Raw genomic sequence first — 23,562 nt, 5'->3', positions numbered from 1 at the left:
AGCGTGTGACACACTTTAGATATTGGAAAAAGATACGCAGAGAGAAAGACTTTCTCTCTACCACAGATTCTGCCTCTGTTACTCTATGTCATGAGTCCATTAGTTCCATTCATTAATACCATTACTATATCTAATGGGACTGTTGTAACATGCAAAGACTACTGTAGATTACTGTAAACTAATGTCTAGAGATGTTTTAGAGAAAGCCAACATTCCCTTAAGATCAAATTAATATGTAATGAGCCACTTGAAGAGCTCACATCATCTGTATATTCCGTTTAAAGTAGATTGATGTATCTTAAATCAAACACATTTTTTTTTTCATGTTCCAAAATATTTAAAAATATGCAATCAGAAACACATTTAAAGTTTTCAAAAACATTCAATATAAAGAGTGTGGAGACAAATCAAGAAATTGTGTTTTCTTAAGAACTTAATGTGAGTAATACTGCCACTGCCTTTACAATACACAACATATAGTTTTATAACAAACATGTGCATTACAAAAGTTTTGAATTGTATTCATCAAGTCAGATTTAGATTATGTGATACTACTTTAGAACAAAATGACAACATGAATTCATCCTTTCTTGGTCTGTGTAATGGAGCTGTAGGAAAGCCTTTGGTCATTATTAAGTCAGAAGAATTTGATTCAAGATGAAACCACATTACTTTAAATTAACATTTAGTGAGCATCAGGAAGACATCCTGTCATTACACATTTCCTGGTAGATATCAAAACCAACCACTCACATTTCATCATTTCATTCATACTAATTAGAAAACCAATTATAAGAATATATCCCTAATAAAGTGTCACTATTTTTTAACCATTCTGTTTTCTACAATTGTACTTGCCTTCCTCAAAATTGACATACTTATAAGAAAGGAGAGTGAAATTGGATTAACGTAAGCATTTAAATTGCCTTTGATATTATTTTATGATCGGTTCATTTAATATGGCTAACATTCTCTTGATATCAGCAAAGATAAAATACAAAGATTAAGAAAATTGATGATCTGCTGTACACGCTATGTAATTCACAAGTACAGTAAAACTACATTATTTCTTTATAAGCTGCATGAGACAAGCAATCATCAACAAACATCGCACATTCTTACTACTTTAATAAGGTTACATTACATAACTCATACAGTAGAAAGGTCCACCTTAAAAACACTTCCTGATAGCTCCATGGCCTTGGATTTACAAAGAGAGAAATTCCTCAAATAAAACGTAAAAGTAAGATATAGAAGCAAGTCAAATGTAAAGTCAAACTCCAACATACATGTATAAGCATATATTAACTCATAAAACCAATAGGCTAAATTGTTTTACTGAAGTCCAATTACTGACTTAAGTATGTGTGAATAGATAAACACTTACTACATTAGTTAGAAAATAAGACATGTGCTAGTTGCCATGCATGTTCAGTGAGGTACAATGGTAGCATGTAGTCCATTTGTGCTGCTGCTAACCAAACAGTGCTGTCATACTGTGTCTGCTTCATATCTGCATCTAGCTATCACTATCTGTTTTAATAAAATCCTGATGTAAAGTGAGTGTACTGTGTGCATAGTATGTATGTGCTTCATAACACATTGTTGTTCAACCATCTTTCAGATATAACACAGAGTTTTATGTTTTTGCCGATTTGAAAATGTTTGAGTAAGTTAGCTTGTTGTATCACAAATAGAAATTCATTATCCAGACCTTGACAAGTTTAATGGTTGTTCTGTTAAGTTTCATTGATTGTTTTTAAATAATTTGACATTAAAGGATAAAGGTTTACCACCAAACCTCTTCTTCGATTCAGTCCCATAGTGTCCACAGAAGGAATTGTCCATTGTCTTCAAAGCCATTATATCTTTTCATTGTCTTCTCAACAGTCAAATGAATTGATTTGATTTGATTAGTGACAAATCTTCAACTACATTCCGCAAATGTCCTCATTACAAAGATCAGAATATCCAAGCAATATTCAACCCCATTGAATGAGGGAAAGGATCTTCAAACTGTTACTAATCATCAGGGCTGTGAGTGCAGTGTAGGCCTGTAGCCATATATAACCTTTATGAGACATTTACCATCTGAGGCTGTTGTTCCTTTTCATTCTGCTCGAATTTGGCAAAGATCCTCATGTCCACTTTCTGCAGTTTTACACATTCTCCAAAGAACAGAGACACTGTTCATGCAAATCCACTCTGTGAGAACATGCTCGTCCTGAAAAAGCCGTATATCCGTGTGAACTGTACTTTAAATCCACGTGGATGAGAACAAAGTCAATGCCACAATGTTGTCTCTCAGTTTGTTATATGAAACTCAGACTGTTCTGCTGGTCTCCTCTCCAAGCCATTGTTTCCAGTCCTTATTGTTTCACGAACGATGATGGGAATCTCTATGGAGGCAGAGAGCATGTGGGAGAAAAATATTTAGTACACAAAACAGAAGTTATGGATTATCTGCTTGATGGCTTAATAGTTCAGAGTTCTAGTTGACAGGCAATTTCAAACCTTTCTGTCATGATTATTTATAGAACATACTATTATGGTTTACTATTATGATCTGATCTGCAACACCATTAAATGCTAAAATGTGAAATGGAGAAAGAGGAAAGATTGGTCAGAAGAAAAAATTACGTTCCCACAGAACTAAACTGCATTCTGAATTACGTTTAGCTTGAAACGTATTTACTCCCACGTTACGTTCGTTATGAACGTATCTAAAATACGTTTATTTTCTACATATCTTCTAGAAACATATTTTCTCCCACGTTACGTTCCTTATGAACGTATCTTAAATACGTTTATTTTCTACATATCTTTGCCATTTATTGTCTTGCTTATAATAATGATAATAGTCATTTATAAATATCATTTCAGAGCACACCTTTGAAATCGAGAATCAGGCTCGATATATGGTTAAATTAAAATCAGTAGGCGAGGCTGTAATTTCGCCAGCTGTTACTCTCATGAGCGAGGCAGAAAATAATAGTTTTAACATGACAAAAAGCTGCTCTGTCGTTTACCTCAAACATTAAAACAAATCCAGAGTTACGTGTTTCTGTACTTCCTCTAAGAAGAAAAGACAGTAAAAGAAGAGCTCTGTGGCTTCAGGCTTGATCGCCGTTCAAATGACAGCGTTGGTTTCCCCAAAAGTGGGCGGGGCTGTAAAGTGACGTAGATTTTACTATCATCTATTATTCAAAACCATTCTATTTATTCTAACGTAAATTACATGCCAGTGTTTTATCTTTTTATTTATTTGTTTTTATTTTAAATCGTATAAACGTCTGTGAGGAAAATAAATGGGGTTTAGAGCCTCAAAATACTGAAATCTGTATTTTTTAAAAATCTTTTCCTTCTAATTTGTTATTCTTTTCTAAATAACACACTGTTATTTACTCAACAATAACACACAATTATCCTTGTTTTTATTTATTTGTTTAATTCTATAATCTTGGGCTTTTTAGCCGTAAATAAAGTCACCAGAAACAGACGGGACATTTCGAGATTTAGGATGGCCGAAGACACTACACTACCCATAATCCCCAGCTATCGTTTGGGACTACAGTCCCGTTGACAAACCCCGTGATGTTGGAGTGGCAGTGCGCCAAGGTTACGCCGAGCGTCAAGCTCTTTGAAATGGAACGAAACCACGGCAGACTATTCAAAACTGGACTCGAACGCCCCCCGAGAAATACACATGCTGGCTATTGTGTTTCGCAACATGTTCTCTATGGCACGTATCTACTGGGAATTGTAGTTTTAAAAGACGTTTTCCCACAATTAGAAGTTGCCAGTATTAAACTGTGTACAGCCCTGGAGGTTTAGGCGATAGGAAACACATTGGTGTGTACACATTTAAAACATGTAATTACTAAATGGGTAAAAATCGCTTATATCCATAATGGGCAGCATTAATATATACCCACACGACAGCTTACTTTGTAATTCTACTCCACTACAATTCAGAGGTTAACCTGGTATTTTTACTCCACTAAATTTAGTTTAGTTACTTTGCAGATTCTGATTAATGATGTGAAATATAAACAACCCTTAAAGCAGACTTTAGTTACACCTGAGTAAAATTCAGGGAAGGTGATTGTCAAGTGCCAACAATCAGGAGAGATATTTGATAGGTGGTGCTTGAGAAGACGAAACATTTATCTGCAGATCTCTATAAAGTATATTCATTACTCGTTATTCTCTACTAATAGTTAATTAAAAACTGTATAATGGCTATTTTGCACATCCCTTTCAAGATTTCAAGATTTTCTAAGGTTTATTGATCATATACACAACTTGGGTCGCAGGTTCCTCAACAGCGCATTACAAGACATCTATCAATATGTGTGTACCTCCACCATTAAACTGTCATATTCTGCACATTTCTTATTCTATCTACATACATAAGAGTATAATTAATGTGTATAATATCAGTTAAAATAAGTGCTTCAACATAGTTAACATTGCAGGAAAGCAATATATTAGACGTTAAGTACTTTGTCAGGCTTAATATTCATCGGTAGATAGATACCCCCAAAGCTTTTTTCTTGTTTAAAATAAGACCTTAACCTAAAGTATTCTTTAATGTGTTAATAAAGGTTAATTCGTTTTTCTGTTTTGCACATCCTCCTATTAATATCTTTGTACATGCTGCACTAAACTGTTTTATTGTAGAGATCACTTATAGTATCTTCTTGACTTTTTATATTCTATATTTCTATCATTGACCTTCTACTTTCCCCCTATGAAAGTATGTACTCTTAATATTGTTTTAATCAAATAACATTATTCAACAAAAATAATTCAATAACGTGCTTTAACCACTAGGCGGTGCACACAAGGTACAAACAGCATACTAATAATAACTTTGTATTATTAGTGTAGAACACTTATGTATGTATAACATCTGAAGATGTGTAGTTTTATTCATGTTTTTACATAATTTTACAGGATATTGCTATATTATTTCACATGTTTTACTTCTACACATTAATATCTGATTTGTAAAACATCACAGACAGAAAGGTATATCCGTCATTTAATGGTACGCTATTGAAATTCTGAATCCATAGATGTGTCTCCCATCACCCAAATCCCCTGACTATTCTCTCAACTCAGTATTTACATTCTTATATTCAAAGAAAATCAGTAATATCTTTAAAAACTACAAGTCCTTTTCTATCAGCTGTGCACCGTTATGGTGTAAATATAACCTATTATCTACCAATTGGATCAAATATAAAAGTCAGCCGAATTACTATTGATACTGCAAGGAGACGTATTTTGTGAAAAGAAATTGAAGATGTTGTTTAATTGTTGATATATTTATGATCCACATCAAGTATTCAGTTTTGGCGGCAGTTCCTCATGTTTGTCTAGAAGTCTTCTCATCAGGGCTCTATAAATAAAGAACTACGGCAGATGTATAATATTTAATGCAGCCGAACCGTGTATTACAATGCCGTTATGTGATGACTTCCAAAGAGAAAAACAAGAACACTCTGAATTAGGTATTATTTTATTTTTCGTTTTCGGATATCACAACTTATTAACACCATATCCCAGCGTTTATTGCGGCTAAAACATCCAATCAACGAGCTTCAAGCTGAGGATCTTGGGTAATCAGTTCGGTGGGTTTGTGGTGTGTATCGCTCGAAATGTCCCGTCTGTTTCCGGTGACTTTATTTACGGCTAAAAAGCCCAAGATTATAGAATTAAACGAATAAATAAAAACAAGGATAATTGTGTGTTATGGTTGAGTAAATAACAGTGTGTTATTTAGAAAAGAATAACAAATTAGAAGGAAAAGATTTTTAAAAAATACAGATTTCAGTATTTTGAGGCTCTAAACCCCATTTATTTTCCTCACAGACGGGAAAAAAGTCCGACATTATACGATTTAAAATAAAAACAAATAAATAAAAAGATAAAACACTGGCATGTAATTTACGTTAGAATAAATAGAATGGTTTTGAATAATAGATGATAGTAAAACGTCACTTTACAGCCCCGCCCACTTTTGGGGAAACCAACGCTGTCATTTGAACGGCGATCAAGCCTGAAGCCACAGAGCTCTTCTTTTACTGTCCTTTCTTCTTAGAGGAAGTACAGAAACAAGTAACTCTGGATTTGTTTTAATCTTTGAGGTGCAATAAACGACACAGCAGCTTTTTTGTCATGTTAAAACTATTATTTTCTGCCTCGCTCATGAGAGTAACAGCTGCCGAAATTACAGCCTCGCCTACTGATTTTAATTTAACCATATATCGAGCCCGATTCTCGATTTCAAATGTGTGCTCTAAAATGATATTTATAAATGACTATTATCATTATTATAAGCAAGGCAATAAATGGCAAAGATATGTAGAAAATAAACGTATTTAAGATACGTTCATAACGAACGTAACGTGGGAGAAAATACGTTTCTAGAAGATATGTAGAAAATAAACGTATTTAAGATACGTTCATAACGAACGTAACGTGGGAGAAGATATGTTTCTAGAAGATATGTCGAAAATAAACGTATTTGAGATACGTTCATAACAAACGTAACGTGGGAGAAAATACGTTTCTAGCTAAACGTAATTGAGAATGCAGTTTAGTTCTGTGGGAACGTAATTTTTAGGAGACAGGGTTGGAAGAAGTCAGAGGTCTATGAGGACTATGTGTGTGTATGTGTTTGAATGTGTGTGTGTATGTATAGAGAGGAGGGGTGCGCAATGTGGACATTCACGGCCGAATGCCTCACATGCATGAAAGGAGGGATGACGGAAGAGAGAAGATGGAAGAGAGAGCACAGAGGGTACAATGTGACACATATAAGACCACAGTGAATGCACCAATAGAATAATACAACTGTTAAATGTTGAACTGGTAACTGGATATGTTTTTATCCTACTTCTGATGATGTGCTAATGATGTAACAGGAATAAGGTGTAAAGGATATTCAGTAACCCATACTGTAACTCATAAATATGGGTTACAGTAACAAACTAATTGACTCCCAACCCTCACCGACAAACTGATTTATGATCATCTATAAAACAAACTCAGACGCACTGGTGTGTTTAGGGTCAGACCCTTAGTGAGATAGGGGTGAACTCTGTTGCTCAATTATAACTGTATCATTTAGTCTGTAATACTGTCATCTTGGGTTCATATGCAATGTAAATGATGTATACTTACTTCAAAGTAAAGCATAAATGATAAGAAACTCATTACTATGCAGGATACTTTATCTTTGCCAAAAATTGTATTGCTGTGCACTTAAAGACCTTTTACTTTTTAAACTATGAATTATGTCTTACTATATACCACTTAAAGTTAATGTATCTATTAATTTAACTAAAGATTCGAAAAACAACACAAGTGTTTTTTGTCGTTCATCCCAAACATGAAGGCATGATGTCTCCTTTAGTTACTAAGAGTGTTACATGCATGAAATTAGAGAACAAAATAGTTCCCAGGGGGAAGATGATCTCGGAGTTTAAACTGATTTTACACAGAAAGGCACTTGATGACTAATGTTGGCTGCAGACTGGATGCATGATTGTTTAATATCACGGGTGACAAGTACTTTGTCATTGGGAACGTCAACATTTCCCAGTAAATGTTCCTGCTTAAAGTCCCTTACACAAATGTGATACATCAGGTTGCTGCACCACATCAGTAAGTGTTTTACTTCTCACCTCTGGGTGCCATGGTGGTGAGTAGCGGGATCACTGGGTTGTTTCCAGGCGTCTTGAGATGCTTTCCTTCACTTCAGTGTGACTGTGCAGGCAGGTGATGTCAGCAGTAAGATGGAGGGAATGAAAGAAACACCTAGCCTGTTGTAGGCTGTTGTAGAAGTCCATATTAACAGATGTGTGCATGCTTTCTTCTCTGTGCGCTTGGCGTCTTTATGTAGAAACACATTAATGGTATCTAATTAGTTGATATTGTGGGTTCATGCTTCCACAGAAACTGGCTGGTATTTGGACAGTGAAGGAGTTGGTAGAGGTAAACTTCATAAGGAGGTAAACGTTGGACATCTGAACCTCTGACGACCAAACAAGGACCACAAACATACTCAATATAACTAATATTGTCAATATATACTGTTTGTTCTTGTATGTGTTCTCGGTTTGTTGTTAGAGTTGAGAAATCTAGCTGTTTTAAGTCATACCCTACTCTGTATATACTTTAAGTATGCAACATAAAGCACTTCTTAAAGTAGAATTAATTCAGAAAATAAATGGCTTTATTTATTTTCCCTTTTCACCTGTGCACTTTACTTTTCTTGCATTTTTCTTTTGTCCTATACTCATGTTTGCCAATTTACTCAAATACACTCATTGTTTATTTCTGTCATAATCCTCCTCCCTACACCAACTCTGTCCCCACCATTATCTCTCCTTTTCACTTGTTTCCTCACTCCCACTCTTATACAATGTCCCTTTCCCTGTCAGTTGTCATAAATGTACAAATAGCGGAAATGCATAAGAGCATTTTCTGCCTCATTATTTTCCTCTCTCTTCCACATCTTTCCTTTTCACTTCTAGTGTCACTCATCGCCACTCATTATCTCACATGTTAATAATTATTTCTCTGTCTGCACCTTAAGACTCTATATTTGCCCCCGCTGGGTGCACTTAGCTCTATTCTGTCTGTAAAATCATCTTCTAATAAAGTCAGCCGCAGAGATACGATCTGCTCTGACCGCTCTAATATCTGCAGAGACAATTGCTTGAACTTCCTTGCTTGTTAAATTTCAACAAGTCACTGCTCAGCTCAGCCCTGCTCCCCTCTAAAAGGATGTTGTTTTCTCTAGGCTTTTAAAAATATATATATACTAGACATGGGTGTCAGATGAAGCAGAGTTTTTAAATTAACCAACCAAGTGGATGTTTGTGGACTAAAAATGAGCTTTAGTCATGGCATGAGATCATCTTAATCAACCCATTACTTTCTCTGTTATCTCATATTTCTAAATCATGGACTCCTTATAAAACAAACTACTAATAATGTTCAAGTGGTTTATCTACCATTGTTATCAATGACTGCCATGCCATAACAAAAAACGTAACATTAGTGAGGAGGCGGAGCTGAGTAAATTCCATATTGCTCTTATTGCTCAAAATTAGTCAACTAAATATACTGGGTGCTGTAAATGTAAGAATAAAATCAATAGCATGGAAAAGAATAGTAAAGACAGAACAGGTTGAAGTTCAGTGCTTTGGTCGAGCATCGTAAGGACGTTATACTGCAGGGCTCGGACCTCGTAGTACTTCTAAATCCTACTATCACACACTCCGTTACAAGCTTCAACAGTGGATCTCTCTCTGGCTTCAGATCCCTCAAAGAGATCAAGCTATGATCCTGTGTAATCCTTCTGACCTCTGCTGAGCCTGAATGGGTTTATATAACAGCTTGGCTTACATAACCAGCTGACCACGTAGGCAAGTATAGTACTATTATGTTAAGGCACCACTTATTCCAGCCTGCAATCCAAAGTGAATAAGTGTTGTGTTTTGCTCCAGGACAAAATGCTTATTAAATAGGTTAATACTTTGTCCATATGGAGGCTAAAATAAACATCCTGGTGACATCTGATTGTTTCCGATACATTATTGTTATAGTGATATTAAAGTTGGATTAGGAAGCTTAATGACAAGCCATGGTGGCTAACCCTAACCCTTATAAACTTTGATTGGTAAATAGGATAAAATAAGGAGTTTTTAAACAGGTTTTTAAACACAAATATTTACCCGAGAGCCCGTGCACCACGCTGCGCTCCTACGGAGTGCCGCACGTTCCCCAAAACACTAACCCTGACCCAACCCCTACCATTTCAGCCAATTCTGGTGGAAAGTGTTGCTTGTGGGTTGATTGAATGAACAAAGCTCTGAGGATTGTCTTTAACTTTCTATATATTTGTCCACTGGATCTGGTTTGTTTAGACAAACTAGCTAGGTAGTTTTTTGCTGGTTTTTCACAATAACATGTGCAAAACAGTGCATGAGTGGGTCTGCATGTGGTCTTATTTGGTCAGGTTGAGGTCAGTATTCAGTATATTAGGTAAGATATGTTTCAGTGGCCATTTTCAAAGTCCCTTAATGTAAGTGTGATATTAGTTTAACTGTATTTTTGTGGGTTTTGTTTTTGTATTGTTTCACTGTAACACTTGAAGGAAAAAATAGATATACCTGTGTCTCTATCGGATCATTATTTCATCTGATGAAAGCTTTAAATAAAATAAATAAATAAATTTTTGAAAGTATGTTTTATTTTGATTATTTAACTGTAGTTTATTAGTTTTACTCTCTTATATTTCTTGAAAAAATGTAAAAATCATTTGATTTGACTATCCCATGCAAATTCCATTTCAGATGTCTCAAGTTAAGGCTATTTTACATCATTTCTGAAGAAAAATATATATTTTCAGGATATGGAAGGTTTCGGATTATCAGACAGCATCAGTTTCCATCTCGTCAGAAGGCACAGGCGCAAACCACGGCCACCACCACTATGTTGCCAATGGTTGCCAGTACAGCGACCCACAGCCAAATGGTGTCACTGGACACTTTCCCATCATCCTCTGTTTCTGAGGGTCTGGAGCAGCTGGCGTTGAGGTTGGAGGTGGACGTCTGCAGGGACGTATTGCCGTTGTACGGAGAATCCATGAAGGCCCCACTCACAGCCGGGAAATGCTGCCAGGAGACAAAGGTAGAGGGTGGAAGCAAAGGGAGGGAGAAATTCAGATTACAGATTTAACTTAATCATTTTTGTTAAAGTCTGAAAAAGTTTTAAAGCAATTAGATGTCTCTTTGTTGGAAAAAGCTGAATCTAAATCACTGGATGCAGCTTTGAGTTCAGCCCAGTTTAGAATTGGACTTCAGGAACAAAGGGACGAATAAAGCATACTACATTATAAATGATCAGTTGTTTTAGAGAAATACATAAAGGTGAAGTTGTTGAAATAAATAGCACATACAGAACTGCTATAAGCAGGCAGAAGTAGTTAACCTTAGAACAAAGGTAACATCAAACATATTTCCGAAAATGTTATTTTGCTTATTATGGCGCATTTCCACTGCAGCGGGTAGCCCCGTTTAAGCGTCCTTAATCGTCCTCAAGCGGCCAGGCCAGTTTTTGGTGGCCTTTCCATATAGCCTAGTACCGGCTAGCGGGTACTTTTTCCCTCTTTTTCCGGCCCCATAAAATCGTGGTTCTATCAGGCCAGGGCCAGGGCTGAACTAGTGACGTCAACACTCTCGACTGCTGATTGGTCAGAGAGAATCGTCACAAGATCGTGCGCGAGATCATCCCTAGCGTCGCATATATCTAGAAGCAAGATTGCAGCATTTTTATACACAGCATTTTCGTAAACGGAGGAGCTACAAAAATGGCAACGTCAAAGAAAAGCACACCGCGGTCGACCGAGGAGGTAACGACGTTCCTTAATCTCATTGGGGATGATAAAATCCAGCGGGAGCTCGACGGAACAACAAAGCCGATCGCCCCGCCAACACTGCATTGCTAGCCCAGGTTCTAAACTGTAATGTCAATGCACCACGGCCAGCGAGGCAGCCCGAGGCCTGAGCGAGGACGCTTAGGGACGCTTAGGGACGCTTAGGGACGCTTAGGGACGCTTAGGGACGCTTAGGGACGCTTAGGGACGCTTAGGGACGCTTAGGGACGCTTAGGGACGCTTAGGGACGCTTAAACGGGGCTACCCCGCTGCAGTGGAAATGTGCCATTATTACTGAGTTAAAGCAGTTGTCACTTAATTACATTCATCCATTATGTTACTAGATCTTTCTAATCCACAGCACAAAATATATCATCGAAAATAAACTAATTATTCCAGCTTTTACAACTAGATTTTAAATGTTTTGGTCAGAGGGAAGCATGAAACAAGAACAATGTTTGATATTGAGAATGAACCAATCAGATAGGATCATCAGTTTTGATTAAGATCTGATTTCCTCCCCTTGATCAACACAGTGACATTTTAATCCTTGAGAAATTATGAGTCTGAAAATCCATTCAAATAAGATGCACTCACCCTTAAATAAATCTTACAAAGACAAGGACGGCATGGTTGAACAATAACATGTTCTGTTAACGCTGCAGCTGTGCCTGGTTGAGGGACCGCTGTACTGTACGGTGATGAAGAGTAATCAGCGTCTCAAAGGGATTAATTCTCAGACTAATTAACAAAGGCACATGCTTCACATATACTGAAAGAGACAGAGACACAGTTGCAGAGTAGAAGAGGAGGCATAAATTGAGTGAGGCAGATAATAAATCCCAATTTTATCTCAGCTGTATGTGTTTGTCCCTTGGGAGCTTCCATAGCATCCACTCACCCAGAGAGGAAAGAGACTCCATCAGAATACATGGAGCTAACTATGGGGATTAAAACCTCAAATATCCATGTACACACTCACACACACAAACACATACACATACATACAAGTTAAAATATATAGATTATTATGTTGCTGCTCACAACACACTGAACAAAGTGAAGCACTTTACTCTTAGATATGACTCGTAGACTGAACAGTCTGATACAAACAGACAGCTCAGTGGCCTTTAATAATTCAAGCATTCACTCTGACAGATGTAAGGTCCAAGTGAGTTTGACCCTTTAACTTGTGGGTATTTTAGCATTTAATAGCACTATTCTGACTGTGGAAAAAATAGTATTAACACTAGAACTGCCAAGCTAAATCTATATTGTTTGTATTGTTCATTACATGTAGGATGGTTCACATTCTTAGCTGTGGAACTTTTTTATATTCGTTATGCTACAATAGTTTATATATGAAATCTCAGCAGATTAAAAATGTATTATAATAAAACTATTTCATGTATTTATAGTAAGGCAGAGCCCACCTGAATCAAAAGAGAAAATGTATTAAACAATATGAACATGGATTATACCAATGCACTGACACCATGTGCCTTTGTGTTTGCAGCTGAGGTCAAAAACCTGTGATTGTAAATAGATTTGTTTGTGCTCTGGGATCTTTCAAGCATCAGGTTCTGTTTGACCCAAAATGCTTTTAGTGCTTCTCTTGTGTCCTCTTCCAGCCTATCTGCACCCAAACTGCAGATGTGACTTTAGGGGAAACTCTCACTAAGGAAACCCTTCATACTGAGGGGAGTAAAAGCATATCAGTTCTCATTCATAACACTCCGTTCGATGTCTCACTATGGGATGCGCCTCATCGCGGAGTAAACAGAAGCATCAATCTCATTACGCCAATCCTGATTGGCTGGTGATCTTGACGTCAGCGTCAGGGAATTCACCCCCTATAAGTAGCTTGCGCCACGACGCATGCGTCATTCAAACACCTCTTCTCACTTCAGAGCACATCTCTATAGTAGCCGGACAAGCTTAACGGTCCACAGACTGAACCCAAATATAACCATTTCGGTCGACGGGCGCTCGCCGGCTACTCCTTCTGCTTCGCAAGAAGACGGTAATACTAACGCCAGTTAGTATTCAAATCGACCTCGCCGTTTCTTTCCCCGGAAAGTAAGGTAAGGTTTTGATTTTTCTCAAGCTAGCTACGCACCTGTTGCTAGCTAGCTTCCCCTTACTACCGACACCACGGTAGCGAGGACGCTTTTCTTTTTCTCTCTCACGGAGGAGAAAAGGATTAGAAGTATATTGACACACCAGTCAATATTCTTTGAGAACAAAGGACCCACACCGTCCCTTTTTCTCCGGATTAAGGACGGGTTGGTAACACTTTTTCTCTCAACGACGTACCTATTACGAGCGGGTCCTCTCCACGCCACAAGGCGAACAAGATGGACGCCTCTCCCCCTCACACCAGAGGAGTCAGGGACTCGGAGGCTCGGTCATGCGGCTGCGGGTTGAAGATAGCAGGCACAAACTCACACCAGGTCTGCTTGTCCTGCCTCGGGCTGGAACACGCCCAGGAGGCTATCGACAACCCCGGCTCGTGCGGGCATTGTGCCCGTTTCACCCGAAAGAGCCTCCACCGACGGCTAGCACACCAAGCTAGCTTGTTGGAACAGGACTCCCTCATGTCCACTGATTCGCCGTTTGGCAATCAAGACACGGGGGCGTCCGCCGCAGAGACTGAGCCCCTCACTGTGTCGGTCTGGGGCTCACTAACAGCGGCAGCTGCGGAACCGGGATCCCACGCCGTGTCAGGCCGGGACCCGGTGGCGGCAAGAGACGCGGGAACGGAGCCCCACGCCTCACCAGGCGGGAGCTCCCGGCGAGACCTCACCATGGTCTCGCCCGCGGAGGATGTCCTGGAATTAGACTACATGGAGGACGAAGAGGACACCTCTGAGTTCCTCCTGTCTGATTCGGATGAGCAAGAAGAAGATATCTTCATGTCATCGGCTCAAACGGCAAAGCCGGGAGCGATGGCTGCTCTCCCGGGCGATAGCACACCAGCTTCGCCCTTACTGAGCATGGACCTGCAGGCCGCGTGTCAGCACGCTGCGTCCAGGCTAGACATCCCGTGGCACGAAATGGCCAAGGAGACCGCCAGGTACCGTTACGAGGGGAAACATTCTCCCCAAGCAACGAGGACAAGGAGGCAACTCCTCCCGGTCTTCCCGGAGATGTTGGATAAGGTGTCCGTCTCGTGGAGGGACCGACCCTTTAGCAACAAGGCCCCAACCCAGGGTGCCTCCTCCCTATACTGCGACGGTATGGAGAGGCTCGGCCTGCTCCGCATACCGCCGATGGAACTGCTGGTGGCAGCCCACCTCCTACCGAGGATGGGCCCGTCACCAAGCAGGAACCCCACGCTGCCAGCGAAGGTGGACCGTTTCCAGTCGACCATGACTGAACGGTCCTACAGAGCCGCAGCGTTGTCCGCCAGGGCTCTGAACGTTTCCTCACTGCTAACCGCATACCAAGCGGAGCTCTGTGAGGATATGTCGAGTAATCCTGGACCGGCCGTTCTGGACGAGTTGGCCGCGGTCACAGACATTTGTCTCCGTGTCCAACGCTGCGCCGTCCAGGCCACGGGCAAAACAATGGGGATCATGGTGGTGCAGGAAAGAGCTAGATGGCTCAACCTCACCAACCTCCCAGACCGGGAAAAGGAGGATGTGCTTGACATGCCCATCGTTCCCGAGGGGATTTTCGGCTCCGCTCTTGCCTCCATGCAGAGGAGATGCGAGTCGAAAAAGAAGGAAGACGAGGCCCTCCACCTCTGCCTCCCTCGAAGGGCCCAGCCGCTGCCTTCGCAGCGGCAGCCCTTCGTCCAAGCTGCCCCGAACCCTGCTCGGTTCAAAATACCGAAAACGCAGAGGTCGCAGTCCGCCCCGAGTCCCCAGCCCAGGCAGGGGACAAGGGCGAGCTGGCCTAGAAAATCTCCGGTTCCGGCTGCAGCCCAGGCGCAGCCAACCCAGAATTTCGGCCAGCAGTCGAGGAAGAAGAAGCGAGCGGCGTGACAGCCCATCCTTCTCCCCTCTGTGACAGAGCTGGAAGTCTACGGTTCCCCAGCTCTAAATGTGTTCCCGCCGCCTCGAGAGATGCCTCAACACCATCCTCAAGTCCGCATAAACACATGTCACACACTTATTGATTTTTCTGTCATAAAACATTTTCCGCTGACGCATCCAGGCTTCGAGCCAAGGGCGCAGCTCGAAAAAATGAAAAGAAAAAAAACAATAAACAGTCCGTCAACTGTTCCCCTTCTGAGAGCAGCTACGGCCTCTCTCAAAGGGCGGACAATTGACGGGTCTGTGAAGGCACTACCGTCACGCGCATGCGCAGTGCCGGCTGGGGTCGTGAAGGCACCACCGTCACGCACATGCGCAGTGCCGGCTGGAGCTGTAAAGGCACCACCGTCACGCGCATGCGCAGTGCCGGCTGGGGTCGTGAAGGCACCACCGTCACGCGCATGCGCAGTGCCGGCTGGAGCTGTAAAGGCACCACCGTCACGCGCATGCGCTGTGTCGGTGGGGATTGTCGAAATGGGGCACCACAGTGCTCAGACACTGGAGGGCCCCATAACACAACAAATAGAGACTCAGAGGGGAAGAGACGTGACATCTCAGCTGGCTCTAAGGAGCATACAGCGGGAGATGCTTCACGACATTTGCTTGGGTTTCTCAAGACAGTTACACGGAGCTACAGACTCCAAGTCACAGTCACCCCCCCTCGCTTCTCGGGCATTCTGCATTCGCAGGCCCGAGGAGAGTCAGCCCATATTCTGGAGAGAGAGATTCTCTCACTCCTAGAAAAGAGGGCTATATCTATTGTACCCGCCGAGCAGAGTCAGGGCGGCTTCTAATCCAAGTACTTCCTCGTTCCCAAACGGGGAGGGAACGGAATTCGGCCAATACTTGATTTGAGGGCTCTGAACAAATATCTAAAAATATATAAGTTCAGAATGCTCACTCACACATCTCTGCTGCGGCTCGTGCGACAAGACGACTGGTTTACATCAGTCGACCTGAAAGATGCATATTTTCACATCCCAGTATATTACCCACACAGGAAATATCTGAGATTCGCATTTCAGGGGATCTGTTATGAATACAGAGTACTCCCCTTTGGTCTGTCTCTCAGTCCAAGGGTGTTTGTACGATGTACGGAAGCCGCGATAGCCCCGTTAAGACAACAGGGTATTCGCCTGGCGACCTACCTGGACGACTGGCTGCTTCTCGCACAGTCGGAGCAGGAGGCTGTTACGCAGACAAATGTCCTCGTAAAGCACCTGCTCAACCTGGGTTTCATAATAAACACAGAGAAGAGCATGTTGTGCCCCGCGCAGACTATACTCTTCCTGGGTTTACGCCTGAACTCGGTGCCCTTTTCAGCTCGCTTGTCAGCGGAAAGAGTGAAAGCTTTCAGAGCTTGTCTCGCTCTTTTCCAGCTGCGCAAACATGTTCTCTTCAGATCATGCCTGCGATTGCTGGGGCTCATGGCGTCAACCATCCTGGTCATACGACTGGGACGCTTACACATGAGGGAGTTTTAGCGCTGGGTGGCCGCCCTAAAACTAAACCCGAGAGTGATGGTTACTGTGAAATGCATAATGGCACTGCGCCACTGGCTGCACCCGACTTTTCTAGTACGAGGTGTGCCTATGGGTGCTGTCCTTTCACAGAAAATGGTCACCACGGACGCATGTCTGACAGGTTGGGGAGGGATTTTTGAAGGTCGCCCGGTGAGGGGTCTCTGGAGCAGAGACCTCCAGCGGGCGCACATAAATTACCTGGAGCTTTTAGCGGTGTTTCTCACCCTAAAACGCTTTCTGCCTTTCCTCAGGGTACATCACGTCCTCGTGAGGACAGACAATACGACCACAATATCGTATATTAACCGCCAAGGGGGTTTGCGTTCTCTCCAGTTACACACACTGGCGCGCAAACTGATCCTATGGAGCGGTAGACGTCTCCTCTCTCTGAGAGCGACGCACGTACCGGGAGTGATGAACCTCGGGGCAGATCTACTGTCCAGAGGTATACCACTTTATGCAGACTGGACTCTACATCCAAGGATTGTGAGCCAGCTGTGGGTGCGTTACGGCAGAGCCGCGGTGGATCTGTTCGCATCGAAAGACAACGCTCAGTGTCAGCTGTTCTTTTCGATGCGCGATCTAAATGCACCGTTAGGCATGGATGCACTCGCGCACGATTGGCCCCCGGGCCTTCTGTACGCGTTCCCACCCCTGGCTCTGATACCCCCAACTCTGACCAGAGTGAGAGAGCAACGCCACACACTTATCCTGATAGCTCCGCACTGGCCAGCTATGTACTGGCTAGCGGAGATATATCAGCTGCTGTGCGGGCAGCCATGACAGCTCCCACTACGCAGAGACATACTGTCCCAAGCGGGGGGGGGGGGGCGATCTTTCACCCACACCCAGAGCGCTTGGCTCTATGGGCCTGGCCCGTGAGTGGTACAATCTGAATACAGTGTGACATGAAGCTGACCCTGGCAGCTGCCAAGCGAGCCAGTGGCACTCATGCGCTATCTGTACAGTCTTCATGCACTCAGTTCGCCCCAGGGCAAACAGAGTGTGGTTGAAGCCCAACCCTGCCTTTATCTTAAGGCGGTTGGTTCAGGTACCACATTTGACATTGAGGCATCCTCCCCGCCACTGTATTCCTCCGGGGAACAGCGGCCGGATTTGCCGTGTCCAGCCCGTGCTTTACGCACGTACAGGGACAGATCAAGGGTGCTTCGTCATAATGACCAACCCCTTGTGTCCTGGGCTAACCCTTATAAGGGCAAGCCTGTTACTAAGCAACGGCTCTCCCACTGGTTTGTGGAAGCAATTGCTTTGGGGCCCATACGAGTCAGAGTTCGCAGGCAGCCTCGGGTCCGCGAGCTCTTTCGACTCAGGGTCTGGCTGCATCCTGGGCTCTGTCCAGGATGTCTCCCATCCAAGACATTGGTGCAGCGGCGAGCTGGTCCTCGCCGCTCACTTTTGTCCGCCTCTTAACAGGCTGGACGTTCTGCTCCCAGTGTGACTCAAGCAGTGCTGGGCACCTGGTTGAGTCAGAGCTCTACCTGTTAAGTTCTGGTTGGTTTGGTGATTTTCGAGATAAGCTCGTCTGACAATACGGGAGCTACAATTTCCCATAGTGAGACATCGAACGGAGTGTTATGAATGAGAACTATAGGTTACTTACGTAACCCCAGTTCTCAGAGTAACATGAAGTGAGATGTCTCACCAGACGGCCCTCCTTGCTATGGTGAAGCGAGAAGAGGTGCTTATTTTGAATGACGCATGCGTCGTGGCGCAAGCTACTTATAGGGGGTGAATTCCCTGACGCTGACGTCAAGATCACCAGCCAATGAGGATTGGCGTAATGAGATTGATGCTTCTGTTTGCTCCGCGATGAGGCGCATCCCATAGTGAGACATCTCACTTCATGTTACTCTGAGAACTGGGGTTACGTAAGTAACCTATAGTTTTACCTGTGTTACCACTAAATATTACAAAGGAAACCCATCATCACAAACCTATTGCTAAAGCTCAGTAAGTGCTTATTTTAGTCATATAATGTCTTTAATACTAATAATAATACATTTGATGTATATAGCGCTTTTCCTGGTGCTTAAAGCGCTTACATTCAGAGGGGGGTAGAGGTATTTAACCTCAAATACTTTATTACTGACCTATTTTAAAAGAGGAGTCAAATCTCTGGTGACATGACATGAGGTTATCTGACACCACATGGTTATCTGACACCACATGGCCACTGCATCTTGCTTCAAATGCCTTCTAGTTTTGACCAAATAAGCCTCTTCAATCTTTATTTAAATCTGCTTAGGTGACCACCACGCTTTGTCAGAGAGACATTAAAGCATTTCAAGACATTGTTGTTAGTAAATGTGTTATGTGATGGGATGGCTTGGATCCCAAGACAAATGTCCCGCTTCTCTCATCACAAACAAAATCACAACAAAATCAGCTCTCCATATATTCAACATATACAGTGAACATGAAGACACTCTTCCGAACCACATAATTATCATTGTAACTTGAAAGAACATATAGACTGTAATAAAAAAGGATGGATGAAAAACAAAGTCCAGTGAGTGATTTCCCACATTAATAATTGGTGCAAAACGTAAACTTTTTGGGTATGTGCAAACAGTATAAATAAATTAGATTGCCAAACTATTGGTATGGATACTTGGCCTTGCAACATGTATATTCAATTTCAAATGATTTCCCTTTCTCCATCATTATTCATGAACAACTGTCTCATCCCATCCCATATAATACACAACCACTGTTTGTGTGTGTGCATGCTAGATGAAAGAAAATGTTGCAACTGCTTATATATGGCAGCATACTTTATGAGAACACTTTAAGAGCTCTCACATCAGCCACTTAATATGTATATTTAATTAAGTGCCTCCCAGGGTTTATCATGAGTGAAGAAAAAAACAACGGACAAACTTCTTATGCTAGTTTGTAAGAACTTAAAGCACCCAATCATGATGGATGGCTATACAATTATATAGAGACAATCGCACCATGGGAACCAAACCATTTCTAGCAAAGGAAGAGAACTGAACTAGTTCACCTTCTCAAATAAAAAAGCATCTGCCTTGAAGCTGTGTCTCATTCTGTGAGTAAAACAAAACAGAAAGGTCATCAACAAAAACAGCAGCGAGCATGAGTATGTGCAAGAGTTATTACATGAATGACTGTTAAGAATGACTTAGCTACGCACTTAACAATAAACCAGCTGCTTACATTAATAAGTTATTACAGTGAGAGGGTATACTTCTCAGTACCAACAAAAAGCGTCAATTTAGACTAAAGTTACAGTTATATAAGGATCTCGTTACAGTTTCACTGCATCTGCTATTTACTAACTACTTTGTATCTTTACTTGATTGAAAGAGATTGATAGGATCCTTTTAGAAGCAATCTGCAAAGGCACCGAAACTCGTAAAAAACAGCAGTGATTCCCACAGCATGTTAATACTTTGGGGGGCCGCCAAAGTATAATGGCTCCCCCCAGAGTATAATTTGTGTGTTTTTTGTTTTTTGTTACTCAGTGAGCACTCATTTGCATTTGCATTGGTGGCAATGAGTGCTCAGTGAGTAAAAAAAACTTAAAAAACCATAAATTATACTTTGGGGGGAGCCACCCATAAATTATACTTTGGGGGGAGCCATTATACTGGTAAACAGCCTCTATGGGCGCGAGTCCAGACCCACTTTTGGAATCAAATGATGACGTCAGTGGGATTATCTCCTTTATCAACTCCTAAGCATCCCCGGGACAACATCACTAGCCCTGGCCCTAAAAAGGTGTGAACTTGAGCCAATCAAGGACTACTACTACTAGGTCGTCCTTAGACGAGTTTGCCAACGGGTTCGCCAATCCTCACGGTCATCCATACACCCGGCCAGCTCTGTGGAGCTTTCCACCCCCACATCCTTCCTCAGCACCTCCACGTATGTTGGCGTGGGGCGCCCTCTTGGTCGGTGCCCGTGTGTTGGCTCCCAGAGTACTAACTTGCCAGCTGGAAGTTCCTGGTGTCGATGGCAGTGACCTGCAAATTTCAGTTTCCTGGATGACACCTTGTCACTCAGCCTGGGTAGCCCACCAGCTCCTAAATTTCACCAGTTTGTATATAGTTAAAATAAAGTTATCCGGTGATTGACGATCAGATACCAGTGTGGAGTTTTCTGTCTTAAATTTGACATAGATCATGTTCTTTGTTGGTTTGTGAGGATGTTCATACACACTTGGTAAGATGTGTGTGTGAAAGAAGACCACAAAAAACAGCATTGACTGCTCTCAGCTGTTTAACACTTAAAGACCTAGACACCATCACCAGTTGTAGGTTGTCTGAAGTGCAGTGTTACTATGAAAATTCACTAGAATGCAGGAATTGAGAAAAAAAATCTCAAAACCACATAGTAAAACAGTGATTTTATAAAGTTTTTAAGATACAATTAGCCAAAAGCAGCACAATAAGTGCCCTAAATATAAATTGTGATTTCAACAGAAATGAAAATAAGACTTTTTTGCCCCATGACAAATCTGAAGCTGAAACTGGAGATCTTTTTGCTGTTGTTCATCATGAAACACTCACATCACAGCATCATTACAGAGAGGCTAGACTGCTGGTTTCACTACACATCTTTATGCATAACCTGATGTTTTAAATATTATATGTAGATGGAAAGACAGTTCAACCACTAGGTAAATGGTATACAAAATGTGTTAAGTTTACAATAGCTGAAATATATACTTTGTAGACTTTTCCTCACATTTGGAGCAGCAGGCTATTACATGATGTGCGCAAAAACAAACAGTATCTAAATAATTCAAGATTTCAAAGTTACAAACAATTCCACCCATCCAGCACAGTTACTTACTTATTACTTTAGTAATAAAAGTTATCAACTTAAAGTTATCAATTGCTATCATTTTAGTTTCCCTGCTACTTCATGCTGGACAATAATTAAGAACAATTACCAAAATAGATGCCTAGAGCTTGTGTTAGGTTAGAAGAGATTGAAGAGAGCATCTTAATTAAATATCAAGAAGCCACACGAATGAAGCAAGAAAAGAGAGTGGTACCTACTGCCGGCTGTATGTGAAGAAAGAGATCAGTTGTGGTGTTCCTGTCTGTCCTGTCCCACACTCTGACTCAGGCTGAGTGCGTCTGAGAGTAAGCGAGCAAGCGGAGCTTCATGAGAGCCAGAGACTGAACTCCATGTGGGAGGGAGATAGTGAGAGAGCAGAGAGAGATCCCTCCCAGTGAAAGTAGAGAGTTGAGTGCAAACTGGTAGACCATGTGGGTGACACAGATTTAGGCATTCTGGTTTTTCTGTCGTGTGTGTGGGGGGGACGTAGAGACAGATCACACCAGTGAAGGTGTGTAAATAGGTGTATTGTGTGTGTGTGTGTGTGTGTGTGTGTGTGTGTGTGTGTGTGTGTGTGTGTGTGTGTGTGTGTGTGTGTGTGTGTGTGTGTGTGTCACCGAAGAGTTTTCTAGGATATGCATTAATTTGTTAAAAACAGCTGATGCTCGTAGACTCACGCAGCACAGACTACAGTATTTTAACATTGATGTCAACATGGCCCAAAACTATTTATAGACTTTTGACCAAATGATTATTCACCAACTGAATCAAACAGCCATATCTAGAAACTGATATTCGTGGACAGATAACGAGAACTCTGACAATGTTTACAGTGCAGCAAGTACGACTTTTCCAAATGTATGTATTTTCTAGTACTTTAAAGAGGAATTCGATGATGTTTCAGTGAAGCATACGGCTTTTTTTATGACCACTTGTACAGTCTACTTAAAAAAATCTATTTCTCAAACTTCTTTACTGGAAAACAACTCAATTGCAAACAGAACGACAGGGTGACTGAGGTTATGACGCGACAGAAATCCTAAATCAGATTTGAACGAACAGCAATGTGAGCACATGGCAGTCGACTCAGCCTGCTGAGGCACCGGGATGATCAGCTTTTCTGTGTTCACATCTGGGACAATGTGGACAAGCACGAAACAGAAAGTAATTTAATCAAAAAAGAAGCTTCCTGCATGTGTCATAAATGCATACATGTACATATGGCATGCACCTGCATATCTGTGTACATTGGTACTGTGTGTGTGTGTGTGTGTGTGTGTGTGTGTGTGTGTGTGTGTGTGTGTGTGTGTGTGTGTGTGTGTGTGTGTGTGTGTGTGTGTGTGTGTGCGCGTTGGCGTGTGTGTGTGTGTGTGTGTGTGTGTGTGCTGTGTGCGTGTGTGTGTGTGTGTGTGTAATATATTAATAGCATGAATTTGAATGCATGGGTGAATGCCTATGCACAGGTTAGAGAACATGTGTCTTTCTGCTTGTGTGCATCATTTTCTCTGTGTGAATCGATTCATAAAACAGCTGTCCTGACATGTACATTGTACCAAAGTCAGGTTTCGTTACCACTGTTTTACCACTACTTATCAAATGAAATTATATCACAAAAAAATATACCTTTGTTTCAGAAACTAATGTGTTTCGTCTTGAAAGCAATGAATGTGTATGGAAATATATGTTAGGAATGAATTCTTACAGTAAT

At 41.7% G+C, this 23,562-nt stretch overlaps 1 long non-coding RNA gene across 1 annotated transcript; it reads right to left on the bottom strand.

The window, feature by feature from the left end:
- Positions 1–1,111: 1,111 nt before the first annotated feature.
- Positions 1,112–22,198, bottom strand: LOC117552137. The gene is made up of 3 exons (XR_004569906.1): positions 22,073–22,198; positions 7,698–10,697; positions 1,112–2,399 (listed from the first exon to the last, which is right to left on the bottom strand). It is a non-coding gene; the product is annotated as an uncharacterized LOC117552137 (long non-coding RNA).
- Between the last annotated feature and the right edge of the window lie 1,364 nt (positions 22,199–23,562).

The sequence above is a fragment of the Gymnodraco acuticeps genome, unplaced genomic scaffold, assembly GCF_902827175.1.
Source record: "Gymnodraco acuticeps unplaced genomic scaffold, fGymAcu1.1, whole genome shotgun sequence".
In the NCBI taxonomy this organism is placed as follows: Eukaryota; Metazoa; Chordata; class Actinopteri; order Perciformes; family Bathydraconidae; genus Gymnodraco; species Gymnodraco acuticeps.
Note: the sequence above shows the minus strand (reverse complement) of the source record. Positions and strands in the feature narration are given on the sequence as shown.